We start from the raw sequence: 26,898 nt of genomic DNA on the forward strand, positions 1-26,898 counted from the left end.
AGACTAAATCCGTCTAGAAGTAGAGTTACCAAGGTAGTTCAGAGATGCTCTGTGGATAAAGAGACAGCACTACAGCAGAGAATTCACTAATATATTTAGGAAGTCAAACATGTGCATCAAATCTGAAGTGGAAGGTGCCTGGGTGGCTCAGTTGGTAAGGCTTCTGACACTCAGTTTTGGCTCAGGTTATGATCTCATTCAGGGTCATGGGATTGAGCTCCACATGCGTCTCAGCAATAAGCTTGCTCGAGATTCTTTCCACTCCCTCTCCATCCCCCTCTGCTCCTCTCCCTGCTCATGCTTATGTGCTCCATCGCTCTCTTTCTCTCTCTCAAATAAATAATAAATACATAATAAATAAATAAATAAATAAATAAATAAATAAATAAATAAATAAATAAATAAAACCTTTAACAAGTAATCTGAAGGGGAATATACAACAGCATAAAGGGAGGATCAAAAACAAATGCCACTGGTTAGAAAGATGGGATGAGGTACAGATCCAGGGGAAGAATTCAGACCAGAGTGTGTTGAGAGAGGCTCTGTGCAGTACTTTTTTTTTTTTTTTACACATAACATATAACCTTTATTTTCCTCTAAAGGGTTTGAGATAATAGGATTTTTGGTATCCAAATATAATACAGTCACTGAGCTTTTGTCCAAAGCCATTTAAATAACATTAGAACATTGTTTTTTCATCTGTCCTATAGACACATATGCATTTGTGAATTGCTATAACATCACCATTTAAGCAATTGTCTTTCTATTATTGCTCTTTCACTTTGTGAAAGATATCCAAAACATGAAAGTTATGCCACCAGGAATAATGACTAAATCTGTGTTTTATTTATTTATTTATTTATTTATTTATTTATTTATTTATTTATTTATTTTTGGTCAACCTTATGAAGGGAAACTACTCCCAACTAGCACCGATTGGGTCATTTTCAAAATAATGCCCAATAATTTGAAAGTAACTAAAAAACTAAATGAAGGCAAATCCCTTCTTTCGGAGGAGATAAAAGTGTATCTTCTATCTAGGCAGACAAAGTAAGTTATCTTTTCCAGGACATTAGTTATGAAGATGTGGTGCTATGTATGGGAAAAGAACATGGGCCAGTTTCTTCCATGGACACTCCTGTTAAGAAGCTGACTAAAGCAGCAGCAGTCAGGCCTCACTCTAGAGGATACTGGGAGCACAAGTGCAGGCAGGCTGAGCTGTAAGTGTGAAAAGAAAGGCCCAGAGATGCATTCCATTTTTCGCTTCACAGCTGGCTCAAGTAGTTTATCACAGTCAGTCTCTAGGGTAGCAGTTTCCATCAGCATCACTACACAGGCCACATTTAAGCATATAGGGTCAATATATGCTTCTCCAAAGCAAAGGTAAAGAGTCCCAGAAACCTTAGGTCTCCTAGCAAGGCCAATATGAGCCAGATGAAAATAACATCAGTGGGGTAGGTCCTGGGCCTGTGGAATCAAGAAGAAAATCACTGCCAAGAAAGAGGCAGAGCTACAGCCTGCTGGAGGCAAAGTAGTAGCCAAGAAGAATTAAACTCCTAAAGGCAAGAAAAGGGGGTAACTAAAGAATAAATAGAGAAATCATGAAACAGGAGAAATGGTGCTTGTTCCATCAGTGATAAGGCCAATTCTTAAAGGAAGTTGAGTTGGGCCTAAGATACTGCCTCTTTCATTCCAGTTTATTCTTAATTACTGACTGAAGAGTTGGTTTTGACTCTTATGCCTTTAATTCATAATTAGTAGATCTCAAGGTAGTGTCCCTGGGTCTGATTCTGGCCATGTATCTGTTGCTACTTCTGTCCTATGGCTACGTTCTGCCATCTGTCTCTGATTTCCTGGTCCTCCAACTCTAGTTAGGCACAGTCCTACCCAAATAGCAAACAGAACAGTACTTGTGCTTTGCTTGGAATCCCAGACATAAAACCATGCCACTATGAGGAGATGCAGCTAACTTTGTCCCAAGCCCATTGACAAATTTGACAGGCAAATTACCAAGCTCCTAGGATTTTCAATTCAACTAACTTCCAGGTTTTTAATGGGTCTTTGAGTTCTAAATATTCTAGGGTACTTATTTTTTTATATGTAACTATCCGCCCAACTTCAATGTAAGAAAGTCTATTTATTAATCTCTGGACTCCCTCTCCATATCTAGACTCCTCCCTAATGCCTAGCCAGTGTTCCATCAACATCCACTGAGTGCTTCTATAAGTCAAGTTGCCCCTTACAACTTTATACTACTAAAATTAAAATTTTGCCATGTGAGGCATTTTTTTGTATACAATATAAATCTAAAACAGAACATAAAGTGGTTCTCTTTAAATGTGAACCATATTTTTGCTCTGCCTAGTGGCCTATTCATCAAATCATAAATTATTTTATTTTGGTTACAAGAAGAATGCTACAAAAGTGAAATTATTTATATATAAATATACAATTTGAATAGCAAAAGATTTCTACTCGAGTTGCTGGTTTACTGAATTGTGGAAAGAAATGATAAGACAAAATATAATAAATTTAACCATGAAGACTGTTTGATGAGACAGTGACCCAATTATAAAATGAGAACAAATTATTCAAGTTATCATGATATATTTTCTCTGATATACTCATCTTTGAGATGATAAAGTTCTCTAATCCATTTTCAAATATGTTACTTTCTATAGGAAGAAGTATGTATGTATGTGCGGGGGAGCTGGGGTGGGAACCCTGAATAAATCCCTCCAAAGGTACTACCAACCCAAGTGATAGTAATGTTCTGAGAGTGAAAAGAAGAGAAACTCAACTCTTTATTTTTCCCTTTATCATCATCTCCCGTTTCCTCAGTTGTTCTAGCAGAGGTAGACTGGCCCTAACAACCTGGAGATAGCCTCAATTCACAGAGGACTTCTCATCTAAAAGTTGATATATGGATGAACCTTTGGTAACTCTGTATCTAATTTCTGAACTAATATTTAAAAGATTATTCAATTCCCAGGTCAGCCTATACATTTAGACATGTAGTGCTTTCTTTAATATGGAAAACTATAAAACTATAATATTCTTTAAAAGAATATCCTTAGGAAAAAAATATTGTATTGGGGAGAATTCAGGGTCCTGAAGAAGCAGGGTTATAGCTGTCATAAAGGCTGAATGGAGCCTCACTAAGAGAATCCACAGTCATTGTCCAAGGGTTCTAATGCTATTAAGGGTATTACAGAACTTAAGAGATACTTGCTCCAGGAGACCAGCCTACCCAATCGCACCAGCCAGGAATGATGTGAAGAGCTGGCCAAGTTGCCATTTATTTAGTTCTAGCTACTTGCCATATGAAGTCTTACTTTAGAGCTTTAGGGCTTTAGGTCCATCAGGTGGAATAGGACTAGTGAAGAGGGAAGAGGTAGAGAGTGGGTCCACAGGTAACAGGTAAAGGAGAGCAGGAAGAAAAGAACTATTAGTAAGGTAGGCACTAAACACTTTTTATATACATGATTACATCACATTGTAAAACAGGCATTATGATCACTATTTTACAGATAAGAATACTGAGAACTAGAGAAGTTAAGGAAGTTGCTCAAGGTCAGGCTGTTGGTAAATGGTGGAGCAGTGATATAAATCTTGGTCTGTGTGACTCAAGTCATATTCCCAATCTCCCAGAATAGGGAGTGTACCATCACTCTTCTCCAATCCCCTGAAGAGTTCTGCTAGCAAACTTCATTACCACAAGAACATATGAGCTTTACTATATTACATTTTCAGTCTAAAATAAAATCTCTGCGTCTACAGACCCAGAGAAAATTATTTACTTAGATAATATAAATAAGAAATAGAAGAATTCATTCACTTCCCTTATTTTTTCCTTTTCTGGTTAATTATAATGTTTCTTTTACTTCTGAGAATTTTTTATGGTATGTCATAGTTGGTATTCTTTCCTTATATGATCCTTTAAAAGTCTTTTATATTGCAGAGCAAGAATCCTGGTAACCATGGAAATGTTAACTGTCAATTTCCTGACTTTGTGCTGTTAAAGAATATTTTAGTTTTCAATAATCTACTATTAAATTCTGGTTTTGTTTTAAATCAATAACCATAATTCTACCAACCACTTCTACAAAAGAATTATCTGGAATTATTATTTTAATCAAAGTAAATAACTTATAAAGACTAAGAATAGAAAATAAATACCTTAAGGATTTTTTAAAATATCTATAGCTTTTGAACATAATATTTTTGAAACTGGCTCAGATTTTATTCTAAAAATTTAAAGATCTAAATCATATCAAATAGGAAACCAACTGTGAGAAACTATAATTCCATATGCCGTTACATTTTAAGTGTGAGCTATTATAATGCAGCTTTTGGATTTTAAATTCTGGTTCAGAAATTACCGTTGTTGTTTTTTTTTTTTAAATATAAAAACAGCACAGGAAAAAGAGAGCTTGGCAAAAATCTAGACTATGACTCTAGCTGAATACAGACAAGAATCCAGATACCTATTCATCAAATAGAAGAGTTTTACTCAGAAATTGCATATCTAAATTCCAATCATTATTGTCACAATTAGCTATATAACCATGGGTCAGAGAATTAACCTCACCGGACCTCCGTTTTCTCAAGTGTAAAATAAAGTATTTTAGATAAGATGATCACTTTCTTTCCAACTACCTAAAAAACAAAAGTGTGACTATGATTTCTTTGTGTCAACTGAAAAATATTTGTGAAGAATTTTACAGGAAAAACTGAATAAAAGCTATTTTTATACAAAAGCACCAAAGTAGGGATCCCTGGGTGGCGCAGCGGTTTGGCGCCTGCCTTTGGCCCAGGGCACGATCCTGGAGACCCGGGATCGAATCCCACGTCGGGCTCCCGGTGCATGGAGCCTGCTTCTCCCTCTGCCTGTGTCTCTGCCTCTCTCTCTCTCTCTCTGTGACTATCATAAATAAATAAAAATTTTAAAAAAAAGCACCAAAGTAAAACAAGCTCCTTTATTTTCCAAAATGGGGATACTTTATGTTAAAACAAAAAAACTAAAAGTTGGGCAGCACAGGTGGCTCAGCGGTATAGAGCCGCCTTCCGCCCAAGGAGACTGCTTCTCCCTCTGCCTGTGTCTCTGCCTCTCTGCCTCTCTCTCTCTCTCTCACGAATAAATAAATAAAATCCTTAAATAAAAAAACCCTAAAAGTTGATTTGGTATATTGAATAAATTTTATAGAGTGATCAGATTTCCTTTCAAAAATTTAGCTTTTTTTTTAGAATTTTTCAAAGAGCTTATATTTAAATTTGTATTGAACTACAATCTACTCTGACTACCATCTTAAAATGCCTCATCCTAGCTCATCTAGAAATTAATGTGTTATATCTATATAAAATGTCATAATTTGCAAGATTGATATAATCCTGAAAAGTTATTGAAGGGATTGCCACTGAGGTGAGGAATAGGAAGGAATTCAATCACAAACCCTTAAAGGTTGAGAAGTCTAATCTAACTTTCCAACTAATATAAAACATCTTTCTATAAACAGTCATGACAGGGATATATATACTCAGCCAACAAAAGAAAGCTCAAATCATTCCAATGCTTATCAAACACTCAAATACAAATTTTGGATCAAGAAAAGGATGGAAGAAAATTGTCACTTAAGAACCTTTCCTGTCCACTGACAGACAAACAGATAAGGAAGACAATATTGTGCAGCTAGAAAAAAAAAAAGATATTGTACCATTTGAGACAACATGGATGGGCCTAGAGGGTATTAATGCTAAGTGAAATAAGTCAGACTGAGAATCACAAATACCATATGATCTCACTCATATGTGGAATCCAAAAACAAAACCAAAATAAAATACAAAAAATAAAAACAAATGAATAAACAAAAAACAGAATCAGACTTATAAATACAGGGAACAAATGATTGACAGAGGGGAGGAAGGTGGAGGGCTGAGCAAAATAGGTAAAGGGGATGGGGGTTACAGGTTTCCAGTTATGGAATAAATAAGTCATGGAAATAAAAAGCATAGCATAAAGAATATAGTCAATAATAAGTAATATGATGCATAAAGACAGATGGTAACTATACTTGTGAACGTAGCATAATGTATAAATTTATTGAATTATTATGTTGTACACCTAAAAGTAATGTACGTAACATTTTATATCAATTATAATAAAATTTTTTTAAAGAATATTTCTGGGGTGCCTGGGTGGCTCAGTCAGTTAAGTGTCTGCTTTCAGTTCAGGTCATGATCCTGGGGTGGAGCCCCACATCAGACTCCCTGCTCAGTGGGGAGTCTGTTTCTCCCTTCTTCTGCCCTTCTCCCCCACTCATGTTCTCTATCACTCGCTTGCTCTCTCTCTCAAGTAAAAATATTTTTAAAATCCTTTTTAAAAAAGTATCTTTTCTATTTATTTCTTTTGCTACAGGTGAGACTGCTCTACTTCTGACCTACTTATTATACCATACTACAAAATTTCAGATATGCTTTTCTGACTTGTCTTTAGTTGCTATGGGAATTGATATTTATAAGACCTTCTCCTTTTAAAAATATGAATGAGCACCTACTAAACTATATAAATTTAACTTGAAAATTATAGAATATATTTGAGTTTTTAAAAAATATTAAATCTATAGCATAATTTTTATAAACTGCTGAATTTTCAATAAGAAGTCAGCAAAACTTCAGTAATAGGCATAAGGACTGTGTGAAAGTGTCATTTCATAGTATATCAGAAAGTCAGATGTGAAGATTTCATTATTAATTCATTATTTGCACTTATTTGAACAAACATTATTTAACGCGTCTGTGTTTCCGTTCCCTCATTTTACAATGGTATAAACAGAGAACTGTAGAGCTCAAAAGGACCTCAGAGATTATCCTCCCCAATATTCTTATTTTACAGATAAAGAACTGAAACTCAGAAGTCAAATGACTTGCCCAAAACTCACTCTGCAAAATAGGGATAATAAAAACAACCGTTGTCTGCTTTATAGGGGTTTTTACCCAAAAAGGAAATGAGATCATGGATTTTTAAAAAAAGGCACTAGGTAATCAAGCCATAATATTAACACTGAAAAAATCACTTCAAATACAAGCCTGAAAACAAAAACAAATACAAGCCTGTCCTGTCATATAAGTCAAAATTAAAATTTCTCTCAATTAGCATACCACGTTTATTCTTCTAACCAAATGCTAAGAAAATATTTGCCCATTTTTGAGGTCACCACATTCCAAAATGATCGAAACAAGTAACTTAAAAATATCTTTGCCATATGCCTACATGACACAAGCAAAGTTAAATGGCTTTTTGCAAATTAAAGGGAAATTTCTCATGAGTAAAACTAAGTATGAAAATATTCAATCAGAATATAATTTAATGACTAAAAATAAGGGCTAAGAAGTGAGAAGTCACACATTTTGGTTGAATGTATTACTTAGATTTCTACATTTTAGTGATGTGTACCTTGTTCAAACTTATAAGTAGACCAGTCATCCACAAAACTAAAGAAAAAACAATAAATTTACTGTTATAAGTGACTTCCTAATAAAAACTAAATAATGCAGCAGGTTTTAACTATAACTACTTTTAACACAAAGGATTTTGAGAAAGATTAAGGAATACATACATCTATGAGAATAGAGATGGAGGTGATACAGATAATATATGGGAAACAGATTTGAAGACTGGGTAAAAATAAACACATAAAACCACCTAATTCCCATCACATCAACTTCAGCAATTTCCAACTTCCTAAACTACATAATTACTTCAGAAGTACCCAAAAGACATCTAAGAAACCTGAGATCACAAAATTGCAAAGAAATAGAAAAATGGACTGAATTTTATGCATCTCATTAAAAGACCATTAAATGAGCAGCTGTTCCTTCATTCTCATTTAAGCACATTGGTCATTATAACTAGGCTTGTTCACAATAGTCTTGTACCCTGAAGAGCAAGTGAACGTGGTAATGTATCTAGAAGTTGTTCTTGCCTGAAGAGGTATCTAGTGTGTTCATATTTATTTTAATATTACAGATCACACATTAATGTACATGCTTAAAGCCAGACTGTACAGAGGACAATCATTACAAAGTTTAATTACATAGAAACTAATACCAACATTTACATGTGCCAACCACCATTCTAGACACTGAGAATATAGCAATGAACAAAACATCTGAAGTTCCTGCCCTCATGAAGCTGGGAAAATAAGACAATAAACAAAACACTTAGTACATTACTTGTAATCTTCATGAAAGTCATCTTTCTAGACCTCACTTTGCTCTCTATACAACTAGAAGAGTAATATTACTTAGGTAAGTATCATCATAACCTTCTCAAACAAAAATTATGCCAAAAACCTATGGATCAATAGGACTTGTACTCCAATTTTCCCTGATCTATCCCTCCCTCTAGTGGCACATACATAACAGAATGTAGGCTAGAGTAGGGGCCATAAGCCATGCCATGAAACAGAAAAAAAATAATTGGATCATAATGAGACCCAACACAAACCCATGTTCTATATATAAACTAGCTACTTTGTAAGCTATGGTTTCTCAAATAAGATAATAATAATAAATATAGACTATTTGGAACATATTTTCGCAGCCTCAGTTTCAGTACCAATGTCCAGAGAAGTAATTTTTATTCCAAATATAATGGCTGCCAGTTTAAAAAACCTTTATTATCAATTAGACTAATATTAATAGACTGATTTTTTTAAAATATTATCTTTATTTATTCATGAGAGGCAGAGAGAGAGAGAGAGAGAGGCAGAGACACAGGCAGAGAGAGAAGTAGGCTCCATGCAGGGAGACGGATGTGGGACTTGATCCCGGGACTCCAGGATCACACTGAAGGCAGACGCTCAACCACTGAAGGCAGACGCTCAACCACTAAGCCACCCACCTGTCCCCAGACTATGATTTTTAAGTCACATTTTAATATAATTCTTTTTCTCTTCCAGTAGAAGAAATAATTTTATTTCATATGATGAATGCACACTTTTGCAGAATTGCATCAAAACAGTCCAATGCTTGAGTCTTATATTTAAAACAGTAAACTAGAGGGTTGGTTCAATCAGTTAAGTGACTCCTGGTTTTGGCTCAGGTCATGATCTCATGGTCGTGAGACAAAGCTCTGCATCAGGCTCCACATTCAACATGGAGCCTGTTGGAGATTCTCTTTCTCCCTCTCTCTCCCTCTGCCCCTCCCTCCACTCATGTGTGCATGCTTGCTCTCTCTCCTCTAAATAAATCTTTAAAAAAAAAACAATAAAATAGTCAACTAGTTATGAATAAACAAACAAAATTAAAGGTTGAAGTTCTAACCAAGCTATTTTGGTACCAGCAAGGAAGATATACACAATTAACTCCTTGAATCAAGTATACTCTCAGTAATTCTGCAATATTAATGTATAGGACAATAAATCAGAGTAAAGAAATATATATAGATTGTCAACATATGTTAGCTAATGGCTTAAATCAATCAATCAATCACTACCCCTTCTCTTTCTCTCAATTCCCCAGTCAATACATGAAAAAACAGATAGGGGGTAGGGGACGTGCGCACACTCACTCACACACACACACACACACACACACACACACACACACCCTACAATGAGAAAACTAAAGCTAAATCTTGGATACAAAAGAAAAAAAAAACTGAAAGAAATGTGGATTAGCAATAGGGTCATGCTGCTGTCTTATTATTAAAATATTGAATCAGTCTTTTAAGGGAAGAGGACAAGTCTTACTTACTTTTGTACGTTCAGGCCAACCAAAATGCCAGGAACATATTGATCTAATAAATGTCTTATTTTGTTGGAAAACACAGAGACAATTAAAAGAGACTTTCTACATACTCCCACCATCAGAATTACTAACCTCTGACACCAGAGCCCATATTCCTTTCATATAATGTACTGCCTTTCAATGTTACCTCTATCCTGTCTATTCCTCTTCCACCACTCTCCAAAAGAAGTACAGATGTAGATGTTTCTTACACAGACTCTTGATGAAAACTCATAGTATAAATTTCATGGTTTTGTGAAGGGGAGCTACATAAGTGATTCATGAAGGAAACTCAAGAATAACCAGTTAAACATTCCTCAGCCAGATTCTTTCAATCAGCAATCATCTTAAGCTTGTGACAGATATCTAGCCAAACACTATATATATAAACTAAGCTCAGCAGCAAATATCTATAAACCAAAAAATCATGCGTTCCAAAATCAGATGTTAAAATGCAAAAATTTTTGCAGTAAAAATAAAATATTGACTGATATTCTTGCCTTCGTGGAGAGCTATCCACACCCATTAGCAGTAGAGGTCACAGATGTTCCTATACACAGAATCAACACATCTGTAAAAACTGAATTTGGTTGCATTTAAATTACCAAATAATTGTGGCAAAAAAGTTCTGCACATAAACTTCCATCAATACTCTAAATTTGTCCTCTTCTTTTCAAAACAAAGGAAACCATTAAAATCTGTCATCTGACATATCATTCACAGAAATACAAAGCACTCAAAATCAACACTGACAGTTATTGGGTGGTTTGCAGGCTCTGGGTTCCACACTAGGAGGTGCTATAGGCATGGCCACCATAGGAGAAGCAGCCTTGTCTACTGATGGCCATCAAACTGAAAGAAAAACCAACTACTAATAAAGCTAAAAGTAAGGTGTCTGACTCTTTCAAGAACTACTCACTCAAAGATTTTTTATACTCAATTTCATAGGTCCTGTCACATCTTAAGAACCATTCAGAGTTCAGTTAAGTTAGAAACTTCCTTAAACATGAAATATTAAGCAATTATCTTTGCCTAAAGGCCTATGCATAACTTATGTTCTAATATACTTAGGAAACACTTTTACAAAATACTTTCACCCTTTATTTTGAAAACACAGGGCCTCTGTTCTCTAAAAAAACTATGGCAACAATTCAATTTTATTCTTGGTAATTATAGGATGACTAAACTTTCTGATATGTTTGGCAAAAAAGAAAAGAAAGCAAAGCAAGAAACTGGTTCCCCAAGAATAAACAATAGGGAAAGGATAGTTTCTTTAATAAAAGGTGCTGGGAAAACTGGATGGCCACATGCAGAAGAATGAACCTAGACCACTATCTTAGAGTCAATTTAAGATAGATTAAAGAATTGAAAATAGATCTGAAACTATAAAACTCCTAGAAGAAAACAGGGGTATTAAGCGCATTCACACTATCTGTATTTAACACCAAATGCAAAGGAAACAAAGGCAAAAATAAACAAGTAGGAGTACATCAAATTAAAAAGCTTCTGCACAGAAGCACCTGGGTGGCTCAGTTGGTTAAGCCTCCAACTCTTGATTTCAGCTCAGGTCATGATCTCAAGGTTGGGAAAGCCTCAGCTTTGGGTCCATGCTGGGCATACAGCCTGCTTAAGACACTCTCCCTCTCCCACTGCCCCCTACCCCATTCCATGCCCTCTGTCTCTAAAAAAAAGTAAAAAATAAAAAGCTTCTGCACAGCAAAGAAAACAATCAACAAAATGAAAAGATAACCTATTGAATGGGAGAAAGTATCTGATAGTCATCTCTAATAAGGGGTTACTATCCAAAATATATAAAGGGCTCATATAACTCAACAGCAAAAACAATCCAATTAAAAACTGGACAGAAAAAAAAAACTGGACAGAAGAACTGAAAAGATATTTTTCCAAACAAGACATAATAAATGGCCAAAAAGTTCATGTACTAAAAATAGAATTACCATATGATCCAGCAATCCCACTTCTGGGTATATATTTTCCAAAGAAAACGAAAACAGGGTATCAAAGAGATATCTGAACTTCCATGTTTATTGCAACATTATCCACAAGAGCCAGGTCAACCTAAATGTCTGTCAATAAACAAAAGGATAAAGAAAATGTGGTATGAATTATATATATATATATATGCAATAAAATACTACTCAGCTATGAGAAACAAGAAGACCCTGCCATTTGTGACAAAATGGATGGATCCTGAGGGTATTCTGTTAAGTGAAAATAAGTCACACAGAGAACGACAAATACTGTATGGTATCGTATATGTAAAATTTGAAAAAAGTCAAACTCAGAGAAATAGTAGTAAAGTAGTTGTGAGAGGCTGGAATGTGGGGGAAATAAGGAGTGGTTATTAAAAGGATAAAAACTTTCAGCTATAAGATGAATAAGGTATGAGGAACTATTGTGAAACATGGTGATCATAGTTGGTAACACTGTACTGTGTAATTGAAATTTGCTAAGAGAGTAGAACTTAAATATTCTCACTAAAAAGGGAGGAAGGAAGAAAGGAAGGAAGGGAGGGAAGGAGGGAAGTGGGATGGAGGGAGGGAGAAAGGAAGTAAAGAAGAGAAACTGGCTCTCAAAAAACTTGGTACAATGTAAAGGCACCTAGGAGAACATCAAACTAGCAAAGACAAGAATTTGGTTCACTTAGCCCCCACACACATCTATGTATACCATAATCTGTGCTTTAACAGGTTAATAAACACAAACCATATATCCAAAAACAGTACTATCTCATATATAAAGATGCTCAGTACAATATTTTTCAAAATGAAGAAATGGCTCAAACAGCAATATCCTTTAATGAGACAATAGCTAAATTATCAACCAACAAACTGGAGTTGTTATGTACGCAAAGACAGAAGTGGAGTCCAGTATCCTCTCCTCACCCAGGCTGGACCTGGCCCCACACTATTCCTCCTGGTTGAGATGGGCTCACCAAAGAGCATCCCAGTCACTTCAGTGCAGCCTCCACAGCACAAGTATCTGGCTGGGATGGCAGATCTTCATACACTTAGTGCAGGCATCCTGTGCACCCTCATCCAGATGCAAACCCCACAGCCCAACCTACCCACAGAGGAGCACCTCAAAAGTCCTATTCAGGCCCAGGATTCAAATCCCCATTCTCCTATCCTGCATGGATACCATGAAGACTAGTAGTGGAGCCCACCCCCTCCCCCAAGCCCTCTGGTAAAAGAGCTGAATAAAGTATATGAGACAGAAGCCCACAAATCAAATCTTCCCCGAGGGCCTGTTATAACCTCAGAGGCACCTTCATCTGAATTGGACTTGCCTCCGAACACCCAGTTATTCCAGATGACACACTGAAGCCAGACTGAGCTTCCATCCAAGCAAGTGTTTTCCAAGGAGGAAACAAGACAGCTCACAGAAAGCCCTATGGCCAGCCAGGGCTCCAACAACTTAAGAGATCTGAGACTCCTCAATCTTCAGGTTCTAAGCTCAACAGAAAGAAATCAAATGGCAAGGTACTAGAGAGATCTCATTTCACCATCCAGCAAGATGACAATGCCTCTGGGATCCTAACACAAGAGGGTAAGCAGTCTTCTTCCCTAAGTGGAAATGTTAGGGAACTAAAGGAAGGGGGCATTCTGGGAACTGCACTTCTAAAAACTAGAGGCTGAGCAGAGGAGCAAAGCTGGGACCATGACAAGAAAAATCAGCACTTTTCCTTGGTAGAAAACTAGGCCCCTGAGACTCCAGCATTGGGTTCATACGGGGCCTAGTGTAATTCTCTCTTCTCACCCTTCTGTTCCTAGGAGACTCTAAGGAAAGGCTCATTTTCTCTGACTCCTCCTAAACTAAGATAAATGTGTGGGCATTTAAATAACTTAGAGATTCATTCTAAAGGCAATTCCAGAAGAGAAGTTCCAAAAGGGAAACTACCAAAGGAAATAGCCCTGGAGTAAATATATTATGCTTTGTTCAATCTCTATAATTCCTTACAATCTCTAAGCTCGTGTTTTCCACATGACAAGCTACAATAAACCTGTGTTGAAAACAGACTTAAATGAGGAAATGAGTAAAAGAACAAACAAGCAAATCCACTTAAAAGAAAATGTGTCTTGGCACAGAGCCAAATCTGAAGAAGTTCCCAGATTTGTACCATTTAATAGAATGCAGTGAAGAAGAGAAGCAGATAATGGCATATTTCTGGTGGAAAGGCCATGATCTACAATTCCCATATGCCACATGGATAATGATGAAAGGAACAACCTCTGCCATGGCCCAAATGAGCCCAACTCTGCAGCACATACTATGCTGTGGAGAGAAAGCTTCCTGAGGACACATGGAGGGAATCTACCAGCCTGCATCACATATGTATCTCTAATAAATATTATAGTAAAATTATTTTGTCAGTGAAACATATCATTTTATTCTAATAAACATTATAAACAACTTCCCAAAAGCCATTAAGTTGAATGACAATACTTACTTAGATTTATTTATGTATTTATATATCATACATACATATATTTGTTTATATATCTTACATACATTTGAAAACAAATATATTATTTCTTTGGGGTTTTTTTTTTTGTTTTGTTTTAAAGATTTTATTTACTTATTTTAGAGAGAGACCAAGAGAGAGTTGAAGAGGGGGAGGGAAGGAGGCAGAAGGAGAGAGAGAATATCAAGTAGACACTGTGCTGATCATGGAGCCCAATGTGGGCTCAATCTCATGACCCCGAGATCATGACGTGAGACAAAATCAAGAGTCAGATGTTTAACCAACTGAGCCACCCAGGTGCCCCTTCTATGTTTTTTTTTTCTATAAAGAGAAGATCTCAATAATTTTATAGTTTCATCTCTTCTAATGCATTTATCTATAAAGTAATTCTCAGTTCCTTCTTGATGGAAGATATAATTATAAGTGTTTCATTATCATTCACATGAACCAAGAAATGTATGCCAAATTTTCATATCACATATATAAACATATCACAAATTTTAACCTCTACTTATGTAGATACAAAAAACAGCTCTTAGACAAAATGTGACATTACCCAAAATACAAATATTTTTAAACAAATGCTAACAGAAAATTTGACATTTTGTGAATTTTCAAAAATCTTTCTGAAGCTTTGCTACAAAGCTAATTCTCTTGCACATGAGCCTTTGAAAACACTTATAAATGAAAATGCCAGTTGAATTTTAAATACTTTCACTAAGCAACAATATACTGTTGATATTCTAAAAGTAAAAGATTAATAATGTTAATCTTCTTAGCATTCAACAGCTTCATAAACATTTAATTGATTCACCCTAAAAAAATTTTTTTATTTTTTTAAGATTTTATTTATTTATTCATAAGAGACAGAGAGAGAGAGAGAGAGAGAGAGAGAGAGAGAGAAAGGGAGAGAGGCAGAGACAGGCAGAGGGAGAAGCAGGCTCCATGCAGGGAGCCTGATGTGGGACTCAATCCTGGGACTCCAGGATCACGCCTGGGCTGAAGGTGGCGCTAAACCACTGAGCCACTTGGGCTGCCCTCAAAAAAACATTTATTGAGTACCAATCATATTTGCCACCTATTTGTTGGTAAAGTCCTGGAAACTTAAAAGTGAACAAGAGAGTCAAGTCTTACCACCACCCACCTGTAGTTTATACTCTAATGGGTGGAAACAATGAATAAACAAATAAATACAAAAGAAAATGTCAAATCAGGGTAAGTGCTCCAATGAAAATAAAACTAGATTAAATGATTGTCACAGGTAGCTGTTCTAGGGTGACATTAAAATGAAGCCTGAAAAAAATAAAAATAAAATGAGACCTGAATGCCAACAGGGGACAGACACTGAAGATCTAGGGGACGAAGGGTCCAGATAGAACATCAAGTTCAAAGGCTCTAAGGTAGGAATGAATTTGGGGTATCTGAGGAAAAGGAAAAAAGCAAATGTAATGAGAGCAAGGGTGAACATGCTAGATATGGGCTAAGTAGAGGTCAGATTGGGTAGAATCTGTTAAAATAAAGAGTTTGAATTAGAATCTAAGTGCAAAGGCTTTTTGTTTTAAATTTAATTATAGGAAGTTTAAATGTGTATGAAAAAAGAGAACGGAGCAAAATAGATCCATATATATTTATCATTCAGTTTCAACAATTATCAATTCATGGCCAGTCTTGTTTAATTTGTACCTTTACTCATTCTTATCTATTCCTCAGATATCGTATCACTCCATCATATACATTTCATCGTATACATTTTACTATATATCACTAAAAAATAAGGACTCTTCTTGCAAATATAACCCCTATCAACATTACTATCATTAAATCTAAAGATTTAATGTTCAAGAATAATTCATTAAAATTACCAACTCCCTAGCCAGTGTCCAAATTTTCCTGTGTATTAATTTTTTCTAAAGCTCACTAGTTCAAATCAAACCCAAATAAGGTCCAGATGTTGCAAATAATAAGTTTCTTGGTCTTTTAATCTATAGATTATGATTCCTTCACTTTTTTCTTCTTACAATTTGTTGGGAAAAAAGAAACTGGGTTATTTGTCCTATAGGATTTTCCACACTCCAGATTTCCTGATGGTATCCTTATAGTGTCATTTAACATGTTCCTCTGTCTTCTGTATTTCCTATAAACTGATAGGTAGATCTGAATGTTTAACCAGACTCAAGTTCAAATTTCTAGCAAAACTACTCCATAGTTCATGTTATGTACTCCAACTGGGAGGCATATAATATGTTCTCTCTACATGGCACATATTAGCAGTTAGCAATAATTAACCTACTATAATACTTAATGAGAGGGGTATAAAATATTGATACTATAATTCTATAATTCCTTCTTTACCTATCAACTGAAATACTTCAGTAAAGGAAAAACCTCACTTGTCAACCATATGCTCCACAGTGTAAGAAAAGGATAAATACTTGATTCTCTTTATTTTCAAGTTTATCAAGTAATAAATTGGCTGCTTAGTATACTGGTTAGTTTTATTAGCAGGGAAGTTTTTAAAGATCATTCCGAATACTGTCAGGATAATCCAGTGGTATATAAGAAAGCAAGAGTGAAAGCATAGACACCACTTATGAGGCTCTTGCAGTCATCTAAATAAATGATAATGGGTTATACTAGGATGGTAGAGAAGATGAAGAGAAGCAGATAGATTAAAGACATGTTTGGAATGTAAAGTCCAGAAGACTTAGTTGATAGATTATATATACGTGGTAAGGAAAAAAAAATCAAGAACAAGTCCCAGGGTTTCAATCGAAGATTCTTGGTTTATGGGAAACACTAAAGGAGGAGCAGATTTAGGGGGAAAAAATCATCTAGGTAATGGAAAATTAAGTAAATATTTACCAAAGCCTTACTTACTTACTGGTTTTCTTTTTCTTTATCCTGACTGAAAATAATTAAAAATTTCAGGAAGTAGAAATAAAATAGTTTTATGATATTTTTCAATAATAATTTTTTCCCCAAGAATAAAAATAACACAAATAAGATAAATTTCTACTTTCCTTCTTAGAAAATTAATTTTCTCATCTTTTCCCTCAAATATATTAACAAAGGATATGGTAGGTAAAAAGTTTTACACTTTATCTTAGCCAAAAGGCCGAGAAGCAATACTGGGTAAAGAATTTTAAGATAGTAATAAATATTATTTTTTTAAAGACTTTATTTATTTGAGAGAGAGAGAGAGAGCGTGTGCAAATGGGAGAGAGGGGCAGAGAGAGAGAGAGAGAAGCAGACTCCCTGAGATCATGACCTGGGCTGAAGGCAGATGCTTATTAACTGAGCCACCCAAGCACTCCAGTAATAAATATCATTTTAACTCAGATTGATTCTCAATCTCTCACATCAGCTAACAGATCACTACAAATACAATGGATATACAAACAGCTGGGGTACAGGAAAATTAGAAAAACAGCTTAAAAACATTAACCAGCTAGTTGTTACTAGCCAATTAATTTTGGAGGAAGATGGGAACTCCAATTCATCTATTAGAAGCTAATTTTCCATTCTCTCATTTCTAAGTGAGTACTAATCATTTAAATTGTCCTGTTGGGTCCCTTGTCTCTCCCTACAAAGTAAAAGGGAGAATATGGAAGGTTTACAACCAGAAGGAGCCTAACCCGCAACCTATTATTAACAGCAATAAAAACAGTTAATATCACTTTCTGAATGACAAGATTTCTAAAGACATAATACTTATATTTTCATATTCAAAATGAATATCAGATCATCTCTGCATAGAAAAATTTCATGTTACCCTATTTTGATAATATATATTTACAAAATATCTTATTAACTGGTAAGATAACAATGACAAATGAATCATTTTTATATGTATTATACTTATGGGTAACAGCTAAACAAATGCTACTCATCACCATTAGGTCTTATAACTATACTTATGTATAAGTATAGCTTATTTAATAGTAACCGGGTTCTAGGACACAATGTCCTTTTAATATGCAATGATAGCTCTGGGTTACATTACCCTACATCAACACTGCCCCTGTTAATTGGACTCTACTAAACTACTCAAAGCAAAAGAAGTACTTCTGCCACCTAAAAAACCCTGGGTGGCTCAGCGGTTTAGCGCCTGCCTTTGGCCCAGGGCGCAATCCGGGAGTCCCGAGATCAAGTCCCGCGTCGGGCTCCGGCATGGAGCCTGCTTCTCCCTCTGCCTGTGTCTCTGCCTCTCTCTGCACCGCCCCCTGCCCCGTCTATCATGAATAAATAAATAAATCTTTAAAAAACAAAACTACAAAGTGAAAAAATAAGATAAACACAAATAAATTCTAAATATCACAAATACAGATCAAATATTTTAATAGATATCCTAGACCTATAGGAAACTGTTGAAAGAAAGAAGTCTGAGTTCATTTGAAAAAGCAATTATGTCTGAAGAATTTTTTTAAAAAAGATTCCATAATATCTTTAACATATACATTAAAATATATAAAATTACATTACCCTGTGTATAATTATAAAATATTTTGAATTCTGAGATAGAACTTTCTTTAAGCACTATATTTTATCTTACTTTAAATGTTTCTCTTGACATTTATTTTAAAAGAAAGATAATTAACTGTTTTGTGCATCTGTGTATTTCTCTTACTGAGAATCAAGAATGTTTTAATGCAAATCAGCTCCACCAAACATCTTCATAGATAACAAAATGTATTCTGAATATCAATTATTCAAAAGTGCATAGTCAGAAGATTTCCAAATCGTTTGTTTAAACACAGAATGTACAAACATCAAACACTTTATCTATTAACATTCTCTGTAATACAAAATAGATCCTTTATATTTATATATATGACATAAGGCTGACCGACTCTTAGCCTTAAATCCTTTTGCTAATCTACATTCTCCATACAAAATAGCACATTTTTATTCTCATTTCCACTTCATTCCCACTGCCTTCCTGTACCCTTGATAAAATTTTCCCTATTTCTCCTTTCTCATTCTCCCTATCTAGATGCTAAGCAATCCCCAAAATAAATGACAGTTTGTTTCTCCACCAATCTTCTAATATACTATCCTTACCCTGCATATGAGGTGAGAAATAGAGCTATGGCTTAGCCTGACAATAGCAAAGCACATATTTTCATTCCCTTAACCTTTCTCATTGCTATTTCTGTGACCTCCTCTCAAAAACACTTTGTCCTACACTCAACTATAAAAACTAGTGTAATATAGTTTATAAAGAGTTGGTTAGAATGTCACTTTAATTACTTTAAATGAGTTAGAGATATGCAGACCCAGAATTTCAAGGATTATCTGGTCCTGAAGAAAACTGTTCTTGCTGTTTCAGGCTGATTAGTACCAAGACAGCAATGTATTCTCATGAGGTATACACCTTCCAAGCAAACCAGACATTACACCATCAATGAAACAGGATATTCACTCATCGGAAGTATTTCATATTCTTAAATTGCATAGTAAATTCAAAATTGAAACAAAGGAGCTGACTGAAAGAAGATATTAACATAACCTGTATTTAGAGTCACATGCTTGTACAAGAGCCACATAAACCATCCACCACTAATTACTTAGGCCATAGGCCTCTCTGGAGAATCAATGAAAACTTTTAGCAAGACATTAGTACTTTTCATTTTACTTTATTCAGCATATTTTCACAATAGTTTATAATTTCCAAACAAACACCTTAAATTATGTCAATTATACTTTAACAATTTCTATACACTTATGGAAATATTACTGTGATCAATAAGATATGTATAAATTAGATTTTAGGATGAGAAGGAATTCTGTTCTGTATGCAGAAATTCTCACTTAAGTACGTAGTCTTACTAAACTTAAGACAATGACTTTTCTAACTTTTCTTTCTCATACCTTTTCCCCATTTTTAATGTCAAAGCAATGAAAGGAGGTTATCAACCACTGGAAGATATTGGAGAAATGAGGAAGATATGAGATTACGAAAACAAAAATTGAGCTCTTAATAAGAAAAGGAACCAGGAATTGAGAACTGGTGCAGATACGCAGGCAAGTGTTGAGGTGGGTGGGGGGAAACTTAGTTTTCTGCCATTCTCACTCTTGATACTCTGGATACCCTGAGGAACAGCATTGCAGAGGAGTCTGGGTTCTTGTATTTGTTAACTACTCTGACACACCAAACAAGAGTGTCTCCTTTCAGGAAAACTCTATCCTTATTCCTATATGGGCTCTCACAAAAAAATCCTTTTCCAGTTCTTCAAGGTGTTTTTCTCTAAACTTTGTAGGCCCAGGCAAAAGAATGCCTTCCTCAGGCAGGAAATCATTGGATCATTAAAGAGCAGCACTGAGGGTGCCTGGCCGGCTCAGTCAGTGGAATATGCAACTTTTGATCTCAGAGCTATGGGGCTGAGCCCCATGTTAAGTGTAGAGATTATGTAAAAATACATTCTTAGAAGGAAAAGGAAAAGAAAAAGAAGAAGAAAAAAGAGAAGGAAAAAGAAAAAACAGGAAAGAAAACAGCAACATTAAGAGCCCGGAGGAGTATGGGTACCATAAATATGAAATGGCACCAATCTAGATAATATGTCATTTCCTTCAGGTAGATTCAGCAACTTGACCATGGAAACATAGAAACTGCAATTCTGATACAGGGATGGGCATCTGAAAGACAAAGAGGACAATGGTGAGAAAATCTTTTAAAGAGTGATGATGAACTTCGGGTTCAGCAAAGAAAGGACTGATAGAGAAAATAAAGAGGTCAAGATTTAAAGGTCTTGGTGAGATTAAACAGAGAACAAGGTGTACTAAGTTAGGGAGTGAGAAAGCTAGAAGGTTAAAGTCAGAGTAGGACACTGAAATATAATATTCAGAGGTATAAAAGTTCTCATAATAACAAAAGACTATGAAAGGATTGCTGAAAGAGAATGGAGTCAGAATAAAATTTATAGAAGTTGAAATGGAAGAATTAAAACAGATGACCCAGGATGATGTCCTAAGTCAATGTGGAAAGAATGCAAGCCAAATGCCAAAGCTCTTGATAGGTAATGAGGACTGGTCTAAATTCTTGGTGGTACTTCCTATATGGTCCACTGATATGTACACTCTTGTACATCTCTTTCTCTAATCTAATTTCTTGACCAACTTATTTTAAAAAATTCTATGGATATCTACCCAATCTTGTTAACATATCAGCTCCATAGAAATATTCTTTGCCTAACCGCCAAAGTTTTAAAAATGAACATAACTGACCAAATATTATATAACAGAGTTTCCCCTCACTTTCTCCCTGAAACTTTACTTTCTGAGACCAGGAATGGATATACCTACATAACAAAACACAATTCTGAAAATTCATAAATCACAACAAAAAACTGAAAAGCATAGTTAATTTTAAGACACTTCTTCACATAGGAAATTAGAAAAACCAGGCAGCCCAGGTGGCTCAGCTGTTTAGCGCCGCCTTCAGCCCAGGGCGTGATCCTGGAGACCCAGGATTGAGTCCCACGTTGAGCTCTCTGCATGGAGCCTGCTTCTCCCTCTGCCTGTGTCTCTCATGAATAAATAAACAAAATGTTTTTTTAAGAAAAGGAAATTAGAAAAACCTTACTCCCAATCAACTAATCAACTAACAAATACCTTGTTACCAGAAATATTAAAATTTGAAGGTAATTCCTCTCCTCAGACATCAGGTGACACATTCTTGCCTTGGGCTGTCCAGATTATCATTACCTTTTTGGCAGAAAGAAAATACATGGAGACCTATTTAAATATATTCCTCAAAGTACCTAGAAGCATACCAAATAACACAGTATAAAATTAAAACAAGAGTGGGAAGATAAGGAACTGATGAGAGCTCATCCCAATCATCTGAATCTGAGAATCAAGCTCACAAAATTTAGTCTATAAAAAAGCAAAACTCACATGACAAAATCCCTTATCACAAGCTCTGTAAGGTTGTAGCCTCTGGTGAAAAAGACACCCAATGATTGAACAAACCATCCAACTGGCCGTCTCTTATCTCAGTTCTTCAAATAATTTTATTTTCAAATTATTTTTTCCTGAGTAATTAAGCTCCTGTTGCATTTGTGACATATATAGCCTGGAGGTAAAACAAATCACAATAATTTAGGTGAAACTGAGCATATCAAATACCTTGTTCAAAATATGTGAGTTACAAAGAATTAAAAATAGACCTGCCCTACGACCCAGCAATTGCACTGTTAGGGATTTACCCCAAAGATTCAGATGCAATGAAACGCTGGGACACCTGCACCCCGATGTTTCTAGCAGCCATGTCCACAATAGCCAAACTGTGGAAGGAGCCTCGGTGCCCATCGAAAGATGAATGGATAAAGAAGATGTGGTTTATGTATACAATGGAATATTACTCAGCCATTAGAAACGACAAATACCCACCATTTGCTTCAACGTGGATGGAACTGGAGGGTATTATGCTGAGTGAAGTAAGTCAATCGGAGAAGGACAAACAGTGTATGTTCTCATTCATTTGGGGAATATGAATAATAGTGAAGGGGAATATAAGGGAAGGGAGAAGAAATGTGTGGGAAATATCAGAAAGGGAGACAGAACATAAAGACTTTTAACTCTGGGAAATGAACTAGGGGTGGTGGAAGGGGAGGAGGGCGGGGGGTGGGGGTGAATGGGTGACGGGCACAGAGGGGGACACTTGACGGGATGAGCACTGGGTGTTATTCTGTATGTTGGTAAATTGAACACCAATAAAAATTAATTTATTTAAAAAAATAAAATAAATAAAATGAAAAAAAATATGTGAGTTATGACATAAGTAGTAACAGTACTTTTAAAGTTGGTATTGAAAACTTAAAAACACTCAAATTCTCAAGTTTTGTATTTAAATATAAAAGTAACCATGTAAAATTTATAGAAGGCCAGCAGTGAACCATTATTTTTATTTATTAAGTAAAAAGTGAGCTTCCAAATGAAAAATGAACAATTTCAAAGAAAAAAATTAATAAAACAGAAAGGTCAGAGATAGAAGGGTTATGGGTTCAAACTGCCTATACTCTTTTCTATTAAGAAAGAAAGAAGTAATTCAACTATTAAGTTCAACTAGCAAGACCAGAAAATTTTACTCATTATTGTAGTCCTGCATATATACCCTAATGAAAAGATGTATAAGTAGGATATATATGGAGATCACTGTCAAATCTGAGGGTAGTGATAATATATATGGTCACTTGATTTACAACCAAAGTGCCACTATAATTAAGTATTGGAACAACTGGATATCCATATGAAAAATATAATTAGGGTCACCTGGGTGGCTCAGCGGCTGAGTGTCTGCCTTTGGCCCGGGGCGTGATCCCGGTCTGGGGATCAAGTCCTACATCAGACTCCCTGCTGGAAGCCTGCTTCTCCCTCTGCCTATGTCTCTGCCTCTCTCTCTCTTATCTCTCATGAATAAATAAATAAAATCTTGAAAAAAAATAAATATAATTAACTTCACTCTTATTTCACACCATATTAAATATTAATTTGAGAGGGATCATAGACCTAAATGTGAAAGCTGAAATAACTAAGCTTCCAGAAGAAAATATAGAAGATTATTTTTGTGAGTAGGGTAGGAGAAATTTCTTAAATAATACGTAAATCTACAAGAAAAACATTTGATAAATTATATTTTATCAAAATATTTTATATCAAAAGTCACTACTAAAGAAGTAAAGATACAAGCACAGATTAAGAGATTATTGCAATACATCTAACAAAGGGCTCATATGCAAAATATATAATGAATTCCTATTAGTAAGAGACAAACAATGCAATTTAAAAATGGACAGAAAACATAAATAGATCCTTCATAAAAAAGGAGATACAAAGAGCCAAAGAGTTTCATTTCCTCAATGAGGAAATGAATATTAAAGCCACAATGAGATACCACAACATATCCAAGAGAATTGCAAAGAGAGAAATCATACCAAGTGTTGACAAGGATGTAGAACAACTAGAACTCCCCTATATTAAAGGTTGGAGATTAAATTGAAACAACTACTCTGTAAAATCCCTTGGCAGAAAAAAAACTAAAATTTAACATATATTTACTCCAAAACCCAGCAATCTCACATCTAAATATATACCAAAAATGAAATTAATGCATCTGTATACCATAAAGCATGCATAAGAATGTGTATTGCGGCATTACTCATAATAGCCCCAAACTAAAAACAATCCAAATAGCAAAGAGAAAGGATATATTGTGGAAAACTATATAGCAACAAAAAGAACAAAGGAACCACCAGACAGATCTGGAAACATTGAAGGCTCCTGAACTTCCTGCCTGCCATCAGCACACCAAGTGTATAGCAACACACAAGGCAGTTCCTTCTGAGTGAAATCCACAAAGTAGTTCGGTGATATGGTTTCACTTACATGTAGAATCTAAAAACAAATTAACAAACAAACAAAATAAACAGAAACAGATGTACAAATACAGAGAACTGATTGTTGCCAGAAGGAAGGGTAGTGGAAAAATAGGCTAAAGCAGGTAAAAGGGATTAAGAAGTACACACTTAGAATAAGTCACAGGGATGAAAAGTACAGCACAGGGAATATAGTCATTACACTGTATGACGTGTATACCGTGACAGATGGTAACTACACTTATAGTGTTAAGTACTGCATAATGTATAGAATTACTGAATCATCATGTTGTACACTTGAAACTAATATAACATTGTATGTCAACTACACTTCAATAATAAAAATTTAAAAACATATTCCAATGGTATTTTTTTCTTTCAAGATTTTATTTAAATTCTAATTAGTTAACATATAGTGTAGTATGTTTTAGGGGTCCAAGAAATAGAATAAACAATCCTAAAATTTGTATAAAACCATAAAGACCCTGAATAGCCAAAGCAATCTCAAGAAAAAAAGAACAAAGCTAAAGGCATCATACCTCCTGATTTCAAACTGTACTATCAAGTTAAAGTTATCAAAACAGTATGACATTGGCAAAAAACAGATGCATAGATTAGCGGAACAAAATAGAGGCCAGGAAAAAATTCAAGTATATATGTCCATAAATTTTCAACAAAGGAGACAAGAGGATGCCTGAGTGGCTCAGTGGTTGAGGGTCTGCCTTTAGCTCAGGGCGTGATCCCAGAGTCCCAGAGTATGTCTCTCATGAATAAATAAATAAAATCTTACAAAAGAATCAAAGGAGACGAATATAGAACAGGGAAAAGATAGTGTCTTTAATAAACGGTGCTGAAAAAACTGGAAAGCCACATACAAAAGAATGAAGTGGGGCCTCTATCTTACACCATATACAAAAATCAACTCCAACTGTATTAAAGAATTGAAAGTAGACTTGAAACTATAAAACTACTAGAAGAAAACACGGGGTAAATTCCTCAAGTCAGTCTTGGCAATGATTTTTTTGGATGTGACACCAAAAGCAGAGGAAACAAAAACAAAAGTAAACAAGTGGGACTACATCAAACTAAAACACTTTTAAAAAAAATATATATTTATTTATTTATTCATGAGAGACAGGGAGAGAGAGAGGCAGAGACACAGAGGCAGAGGCAGAATCAGGCTCCCCGTAGGGAGCCCGATGTGGGACTCAATCCCGGACCTCAGATTACACCTTGAGCTAAAGGCAGATGCTCAACCACTGAGCCACCCAGACATCCCAAAACACTTCTGCTCAGCAAGGGAAATCATCAACAAAACAAAAATGCAACCTATAGAATGGTAAAAAATATTTACAAACCACATATCTGACAAAGGGGTTAATATCTAAAATACACACACATATAATTCAATAGCAAAAAAACAAAAACAAAAACAAACACCCACAATCCTCATTTAAAAATAGAAAAAGGATAAATCTTTAAAAAAAAAAAAAAAAAGAGGTGGCTCAGTTGGTTGAGCATCTGCCTTTAGCTCAGGTGTAATCTGGGGCCCGGGATCGAGTGCTCGATCTTGGTTTTGGATCAGGTCATGCTCGGGCTCTTGGTTTTGGATCAGGTCATGATCTCATGAGTTAGGAGATGGAGTCTCGTGTCAGGCTTCATGCTCAGCAGGTATCTTCTTGAAGATTCTCTACCTCTGCCCCTTTCTCTCCTCGCTTTCTCTCTCTCTCAAACAAATCTTAAAATAAATAAATTACTTAAATAAAATGGGGAAAGGGCTTGAACAGACACTTTTCCAAAGAAGATATACTAATAGGCAATAGGTACATGAAAAGGCACTCAACATCACTATTACCAGGGAAATCAAACGATTTTGCATTTTGCATTTCCACCTGTCAAGATGTTTATTATACAAAAGATAAAAGATAAATGCTGGCAAGGATGTGGAGTAAAGGGAAATCTTATAAAATGTTGGTAGAAATGTAAATTGGTATAGACATTATGGAAAACAGTATGAAGGTTCCTCAAGAAATTAAAAACAGAACTACTATCACTTTTATGTGGAAATATTTGGGGAAAAAAAGATGAATTAATAAAACAGAGTAGAATGGTGGTTACTAGGGGCAGAGGGATAGAGAAAATAGGGAAAGGGCAGTAAAAGTATCCAAACTTTCAGTTACATGATAAATAAGGTCTGAGATGTAATGTATAACATGGTGACTACTATTGATAATATTGTATAATTGA

The 26,898-nt window shown here is 35.3% G+C and overlaps 1 protein-coding gene and 1 pseudogene across 7 annotated transcripts in view; one reads left to right on the plus strand and one right to left on the minus strand.

Moving 5' to 3' along the window:
* The window catches only part of NUBPL (NUBP iron-sulfur cluster assembly factor, mitochondrial), a 205,468-nt gene that overhangs the window by 48,238 nt on the left and 130,332 nt on the right, over positions 1 to 26,898 (minus strand). The gene's annotated exons all lie outside the window — the stretch shown is intronic.
* LOC129499543 (cell division cycle-associated protein 3-like) lies at positions 12,736 to 13,511 on the plus strand (annotated as a pseudogene).

This window comes from Nyctereutes procyonoides, unplaced genomic scaffold, assembly GCF_905146905.1.
Source record: "Nyctereutes procyonoides isolate TBG_1078 unplaced genomic scaffold, NYPRO_anot_genome, whole genome shotgun sequence".
In the NCBI taxonomy this organism is placed as follows: domain Eukaryota; kingdom Metazoa; phylum Chordata; class Mammalia; order Carnivora; family Canidae; genus Nyctereutes; species Nyctereutes procyonoides.